Raw genomic sequence first — 8,755 nt, 5'->3', positions numbered from 1 at the left:
TTCATTTATACAATAGGTTGTTGGAGTAAGATTGTTTATTTCAGTTTCTTTTTTCTCGTATTATAATTATGGAGATCTTTACTATTTATCAGATATAAATTACTACGTATATTACGTCTATGTACATTGTGCACATGCATACAAGAATGAAATGAAATCTTTGAGTTTTACGTTCCACGATTATGCCGGTTAGGCTAAAGGAGACGGTGATAAATGAAATGGTGGAATGAATGAAATGGTGGAATGAAGAAAGTGGGAGGAAACGGGACAACCCCGAGGAAACCCACGCAAACGGTGTTTGTCCACCACAAAATCCACTTGGCGGGGCCTGGGATCGAACCCGGGACCCCAAGCACCAGAGGTGAACGCTCTTTCACTGAGCCACCGCGGCCCTACATACAAGAATGAATTATTATTAGTGACTCAAACAGCAGTAGAGCTCCTTCGTGGTTAAGCGGTTAGCGTACGCGCCCTTGGCGTGGAAGACCCGGGTTCGATTCCCTGCGGTAGCCCATGTGGTTCGGATTCCACGTTAATCATAAGGATCATCTCATATAGCTTCGCTGCTGAAAGGAACGTTTAACTCAAAGTCAACTCAACTCAACTTAAATAGCAGTATATTTGATTCCACAAACTAACCCTTTATTTCGGTAGTACATAGCTATTATGGCTTTATTTTGCAATATTGAGATTGAGAATGCTAGATATCATAATTATACAGGTATTAGTATTATAGACCTGGCACTACTCGCCAGTTACCATGTTATTTAAAGCGCATACATTTATTATTTTTCATTGTTGCTTCTGCGTAATTGATGAATCGTCATATGAAAACTACTTTTTGGATGATTCTTCATTTATTTTCCCTTCAACTTTTGGAGACGGTTACACTGTATCTTTAGTAAAGACGTTATTCATAGTATTTACTTTCCAATATCGTAGATATTCTATGTTATTTTTTAATAGGCTGTATTCTCATTCAAATGAAGACCAAACAAGGAAAGAAACAAATGAATTATCCAAAGTTGAATACATACTACCGAGCAGTTGGTGAACACAATATTTTCTAATGAAAAGAGTCTATAAAATTAGAAGAGACTGTTCTATTAAGAAATTTGGTTTTCCAACATTCCTTCATACGTATATTACCCTGTTCGTTTGTGCGTTCATCCGTACGGAAGACGAAAAGAATGAATAAAAATAAGAAAAAAAATAAAAACTCATTTGCTACTTGATGGATCACCAGGAACTTTGGTCGGGATGTAGTGGTTCTAAAATTAGCAATCGAGTTGGTTGAGGTGATGTTTAAACCGAAAATGATAGAAATTAATCAGTTTCGATTTTAACATTGATCATTATAGGGCTAAAAACAGGGAGTAGATGTCTAGAAACAGTTCCCTGCAACCGATAAAGCGTCTCAAGAATTCATTTTATCTCCCTCCTTAAGTCTCTACTAAAACCAAAAATGATATAAATACATATATGACAATGTCCGTTTCAATATTGATAAACATTGAGCAACGGATAAGATATAGCGAGAAGTGGTTTCTGAAATAGATTTAGTGTTCTAAGAATAGGTACTGTTTTCTGTCTTAACCCTCTTTTCTAACAAGAAGTGGCAGAAGTCAACCACGTCCGGTTTTAACGCTGATCGCTATGGAGTAAAAACGTAAAAGAGGGCGAGAAGCAGTTCCCAGTAGTTTCCTTAATTAAGCGTCCTAATAATATATTTCACTTCCACTCTTAATTTCTCTGTTTCAGCCGAAAGTGGTACATATCTACTACCACTTCGAGTTTCAATATTAATTGAAAAAATCACGCTATAATATCCAAATTCCTTCACGTTGTGTACACGTGACAGTGCTACTTGTTTTTATGTACTGTACACAGGCCTGCAAGGTAAGATATTGAATGTGAAAGATAGTACAATTTTTAATAACTGTATGTGAGAAAATTCCGTTATGTGGAATACAGTGTCGCCCTTCGCATCTTGCTTTCTCCATGCGACGCAGACGTATGCAAAGGAAAACAAATGACGTATTTGATTTAATGGTTCATTTTAAAAAGAAAATACTACTCGTTTCTGATTTCTATAAATATAAAATTATAAGAAAGGAACAAATAACACAGAACTGGATAATACTTAAAAAAAAAAAAAAAGTTGGTTAGATATATCCGTGATAAATGCAGTTCGATTCTCACATGGAGTCCTTTCAAGTATTCCTAAAAATGTAAGAAATATTCAAATTTTACATAATGGAGTTTACCATATATGAGAAGTTCTTTTCTTTTCTTTTTTTTTAAACACACGATTACTCGGAGAAAGATGTGACACATACGTAGCTTGGGATCCCCAGTACTATACTCTAAAGCAAGCAATTATTGATTGGTGTTACCTTTTAAATTTGATCTAGAAAATAGTCCTATCGTTTTTCATTAGATCTGGTGAAAACTTGCCTTTGAGTAAACGAAGAAAAATGGATTAAGAGGTTCAAGAGCCTTATACGAAATAAATAAATAAATAAATAAAATTAGGAGCAAGAGCGTCATAATTGAAGTGACCTCGTAGAATTATGGATTTCCGAAATACTGTTTACTTAATATTTGAAAATACAATATAATTTGATTTTAATACTTATGCAATCTGCAAAATATCTTACACTAAACATTAAATAAAAAAGTTTTCCATGGATTCGGATTGTAAAAAATTTAAGACGCAATTCTATTATTAGTAGCAAATGTTATTATTATTATTATTATTATTATTATTATTATTATTATTATTATTTGCTATGGATCAAGTAAGTAAGTGTTTTATTGACGTAAACTTCAATATAGATTACATGCATATTATAAAAGTGGCTTCAAGATATGCTTTCATTAGTAAATGGCTTTATTTATAGAAGAAGTTATAGGCAAGTTCTACATATTCAGTTTTCAGTGACTGATAGATCCTTTTCAATCAGAGAATTAAGACTACATATTACGTGAGACTAAATTAAGTTCTTTTTTAAAATTTTATTTTGGTGTAGGTAGCTGTGAAAATAGTTAGAACTTATGCAGTTTGTTTCAAGCTTCATATGTATGAAATGCTAGATTCATTGCTTTTTATTTAACTCGAGAAATACTCTTCTATAGTTTCTATTTTCTTTCTTAAAAGAAAAATCTCCCTTTGTATGTAGTATCGTTACAAAGTAAACAGTCTTCTAAAGAAATTAAATAAGAGATAGATCTCCAAATAAAACTTATGATGATCATATCTCTTTAGTTACCTGTCTTACGAGATAATTCAGAGATACAAGAGAGAGAGAGAGAGAGTTCTACGTATGTGTGGCGCAAGTTGACATAGACTTTTCATTTATTACGTATAAGCAATTTCTACTTTATGTTGATAATGACAGAGAATTAACGTCAAAGAAAATTGAAAACTAGCTTACAAACGTGTATCCCCTTCTTTATAGGATTGCTAGACATCTGGATTTTAGCACGATCATCAATTTTGAACGAATTATATATCAGCTGTGTGATTTCCAACCGAATGTATTATCAGTGTCGTCTTCAAACTCATTTACAATGAATCTTTACATTTCGTTTCCCGTCAAATTTCAACTTCTAATCGTTGCATCTCCTACCTTACGTTTAACATATTTACTGTATGATTCATCGTAAAGTGGTTACGCTTGATCATGGTCTACTAAATCCCGAAATTATCTTTACAGTACGCTTTCTAGGGTTTCCAAATTCACAGTTATATATACACAGTTTGTAATAACATGTAGGATTACGAAATGCACAGTACATATTTGAATATTATAATTTTATATATAGTAAATAAATGGGAACTTATTTTAAACCATTTAATACAGGGATGTACGCATAAACTTATTTCAGAAAGGGTCCAAATTCAATATGACTATAAATTACATTAAAAGTTATCAAGTCACTCCTAAATTTAGACTAAAGTTTCGAAAAGTGGGGATTTCGGAGGAATCAGAACTCCAGGAACCACTCGCTGCGAATGTCCCTATTTGGGTAGTAAATCTTTTCAATATACTGATTATTCGAACAACCTTGTAAATTATTGATTTCATTTGAGTTAAGCTACCCTTTCAGCAGCAAGGCTATATGAGACGTGGACCTACCGCTTAACGTGAGATCCGAACTACATGAATTACCATCAGGAATCAAACTCGGATCAACCGCGCCTATTGACTGAGGATGTTATTCAGCTATCTCTTGGCATTAGAAGACAGTTCTTTGGCCTTCTCAGAAATAAATTTAAAAAATGGCTGCCATTGGCTCAGATTGGCTTAAATCAACAAACGCGGAAGAATATCAGAAACTATGGAAAGACAATATTCTTGTCAGGAACTGGATACTGAAGAATGAACAATTATAATAAAAAATAAGAACATGTGACACAGTTGAATTGTAAGGTTGAGTTGCAAGTAATATATGCGTAAAGGAGTGTCTGTGTTACTGTTTGTAAAAGACAAACATTAATAAATAGATCTATAATTTCTTAATTAACCCCTTCAGTGTGGGTGGCGAGTTAACTCGTGTTTTCAAAACGCACCTGCTGAGCGGATGGCGTATATATACGCTTTCATTTTGGTTTGGCTATTTTGTATTGTGCATGGCGAATATACTTGGGCACAGTATGAGTAATGTTATTCCCGACAATATTTAGCGAGTTTGCGCTCACCTAGGAACCCCAAGAGACCAGACAGAAAAATTGGGCTTGATCTGTTGAGGCATTCCCAAATTTTGTGTAACCTAACCATATTATTATTATTATTATTATTATTATTATTATTATTATTATTATTATTATTATTATTATTATTATTATTATTATTATTATTATTATTATTATTATTATGATAACCATAAATACGACAATGACAAGTTATAGTAGCTAATTACGCACTGAAGGGGTTAAGAGTTCATTTTACTACTCATGTAATAAGTAATTCAATAACAATTTCTGTCAGAAAATAAAAATCAGTTGTTATTGGAAATAAACGACACAATTTCTAGAGTCGTAAATCCTCTTTTCGTTTACCTTGAAAACTACGAATGAGAACTTATCTTTGACATGTGATTTTATTTAGGTCGATATAGTCTATTGATTCATATATTTTATATGAAATACACAATATTACAAAGAAATATATGTTAAAGTTCATGTTAATAATAATTTTGGGATATAAATCTCATTAATCATACTATATACTGTCATCTTGCTAAGGTCGTAATGAAGAGTTTAATAAATGTATATTTCAGTATCACATTCATCCCAATAAGTATCATGTTTCTCCTATATCAATTTTTAAGTTTACAAACTTTCTTTTACAAAAAAAAAAAAAAAAAATAGATATGAGCTTTTTACTTCAGGCATACTATTTTGCCCAGTTCCATTAGATTTTTCGATTGATACTTTACCTTTGGAAACTTTTTTTTTTTTTAAAAAAAAAGGGGGTATTAATATTTTAAAATTTTGAAGAAAGACACTATTTTGTGCTTCCGTAACAGAGGCGAGCACTAAAAACGGGAGCCAGTGCATCCGAATCCCCATCCGAAACTTCAGAATTATACACATACAGATGGTGATCAGAAAAATGGAAACACCTGAACGAAATTGCAACTTACCAGATTAATATGGTGTCGGGCCACCTTTCGCCTTCAGAACAGCCTTGATGCGACGTGGAATGGAGGCATAGAGGTCGTGAATGGTAGCAAATCGAATTTTACACCATTCCTCGTGCAGGGCATCGGCCAGTTCTGTGAGAGAGGATGGAGGTGGAAATCGTCGCCGGAGTCGTGTTTCCAAGACGGACCACAGATGTTCAATTATGTTGAGATCTGGGGATTGGGCGGGCCAGGGGAGGTGTTGAACTTCATCCTGATGTTCCTCAAACCACGCTGCTACAACGCCAGCTGTGTGAATGGGTGCATTATCATCCTGGAAGATAGCGTCATTGTCCGGGAACAACATCCGGATCATAGGTTGCAAGTGGTCTCCTAAAATTGCGACATAACCGTTGGCAGTGATTCGTCCGCTAAGTGTGACCATAGGACCCAATGAAAACCATGATATGGCGGCCCACAGCATCACCGAGCCGCCGCCATGTTTCACAGTTGGGCGGAGACACTGCAGATCATAAGCTTCTTTGGGCGTTATCCACACATAAACACGGCCCGTGGTTGGGAATAGAGTGAGGATGACTCATCTGACCATATCACACGTTTCCAGTCCTCAACTGTATAAGTTGCATGGTCGTGGCACCATTTGCGGCGTGCGAAAGCGTTATGGTCCCTGATGAGCGGTTTGGCCCGTGCAACATTATCCCGTAAGTTCATGTCATGTAATTCGCGGCGGACTGTGATTGTCGAAACAGGGTGAGGGAGGTGCTGATTGAGTTCCTCCGTCACTTGCTCCGCAGTGGCACGACGGTTCTGCGTGACAATGCGCTTTAATACCTGGCGTGACCTGTCACTCATGATTTTCTTCCACCCACTGTTCCGCTTCCTCGATGTTGTTTTCCTGTGTGTTGTGTAGGCCGTCATCACCTTCGACACTGTCCCACGCGACACACCTAACACAGTAGCCACTGCCGTCACACTCACTCCACATAACCGCGCATCAACAACTTGCCCTCTTTGAAAATCTGAAAGGTCTCCCATTTTACACTATCTCCGTCTGCTGCAGCCACTGAACACTACTGTTCCACTGCGCCTGACGTAGTATGGAGACTGACCTAACACACCACCACCATGATATGACGACACCACTGCCAATCCATACATCTGACGTGTTGTCAACTACAGGTGTTTCCATATTTCTGATCACCATCTGTATTTGCGAGACTGTTGAATACTATGCTCAATAAACGTACGAAAGGAGAAATAAATTTATCAGAGAAATCTAACAAACGGTTTTCTCATAGTTTCCATTTTTCAGATTGTGTAAAATCACAATTGTCAAATTCAATTATTCAGATTAAAACAGTATTTACACAACACAGCGCTATAATATAAACTTTTGGTATCCATCTTGCTATCAATCGTTATGCAATGGGAAGTTGCATCCAGGGTCTAGCCTAACATCCCGTAGGAAACTATATAATACGGAGTTCTACATATTGACGTGAAATATGAATCTTATGAGTTATCACAGAAGACAAGATTTCTTCTTAGTTAACCACAATAAAATTCTAATTAGTGTGTTATTTAGGTGCGTGAACTTGCCCCCCCCCCACTTGACGCACTAACGATAAAATTAATGTCAATCGTTAGTGCATCGTTAGTGCTTCTTAGTGCACCAATCCCTAATGTTATTGCTTCATTAGTCTAGGAGCTATAAGTAAAAACTTTTGGAAGGCCAAGTTCACGATGCCCCCCACTTCAAGCACTAACGAAATACCTAGTGCCATTCATTAGTGCATCGTTAGTGCTTCCTAGTGCACTAACCCCTGACGTTAGTGCTTCATTAGTGTAGGCTCTAGAGCCAAAACAATGGTACACGCTGCCTCTCCCACTTCAAGCAATAAGGAAAGAAATAGTGTCGTTCGTTAGTGTATCGTTAGTGCTTCTAGAAAATACTAATAGTTTTGTTAGTGCTTCAGTATTAGAGTAGATATAGCCAATTGTAAGTAACGAAACTTCCATAAGAAATGCATGGGGAATTTTTCACTCCGTCAAATTACCGCCAAATTCAAAAGCACTAATGATTTCTATTAGTGCAATCGTTAATGCATCGCTAGTGCTTCTTAGTGCACCAACACTAACGTTAGTGCTTCATTAGTGTACGAACTACAAGTAAAAAACCCTTTGGGCCTAGCGTGAACTTGACCCCCACTTTGAGCACTAACGAAAAGATTAGTGCCATTCGTTAGCTCATCGTTAGTGCTTCTAGAAAATACTAATAGTTCGTTAGTGCTTCACTATTAATGTAGATATAGCCAATTATAAGTTACGAAACTCCCATAAGAAATGCATGGGGAATTTTTCATTGCGTTAAATTACCATGTAGCCACGAGGGAGCTCATATATGAAAATGTGATCAGACTATGGTTCTTCTTATACTCAGGTAAATCCCCAACAGAAATGGTTCTCAGGACCCTGGTGGTTCACTGGTAGAGCGATCTCTGCTTTGATCCGAGCTCACACTCAGCTAAGTGGGCCTTGTAGTGAACAAATACCATGCGAGTGGGTTTTCTCGAGGTATCCTGTTTCCTCCTATTTCCATCATTATTGATTTTATGATCACCGTCTCCTTTGCCTTCGGCGCATAAACGTGGTACGTTAAACTAAAAAGAAAAAGATAGTGATTCTTCTTAACTCCATTCTCATCCGAAACACATAATATATAGCTAGCATCCTATGTTAAATTATGCTTTCGTGTTGCATACAGCTTCAGAATTAAGGGGGATGTTAAACTGGATTAGTTAACTCAGCTTTGCACTTTCATCTAGCTTCTAGCAATATTTTGAGTTAAACTCTATCCTTATTCACATAATAAAATAGTATAAAGTTTGTTTTTTTTTCTTTCTTTCAAAGTTGAAGTGTCAATTATTATATGAAAATGACAAAAAAGAAACAAAGGATATGAAATAACATTGCATAGTTTAATATTAAGTGTATAACATATAGTATGGAGAAGTATATACGTATTTATTTATTTTTTATTTATTTTTATACGATAAAGCCTATTTTTATTTAAATAATTGGGTTTGTTGCAATGTTCAAAAGT

The sequence above is a fragment of the Thermobia domestica genome, chromosome 16 (genome assembly GCF_964235325.1).
Source record: "Thermobia domestica chromosome 16, izTheDome1.hap1.1, whole genome shotgun sequence".
In the NCBI taxonomy this organism is placed as follows: Eukaryota; Metazoa; Arthropoda; class Insecta; order Zygentoma; family Lepismatidae; genus Thermobia; species Thermobia domestica.
This window is presented reverse-complemented; position numbering follows the sequence as displayed.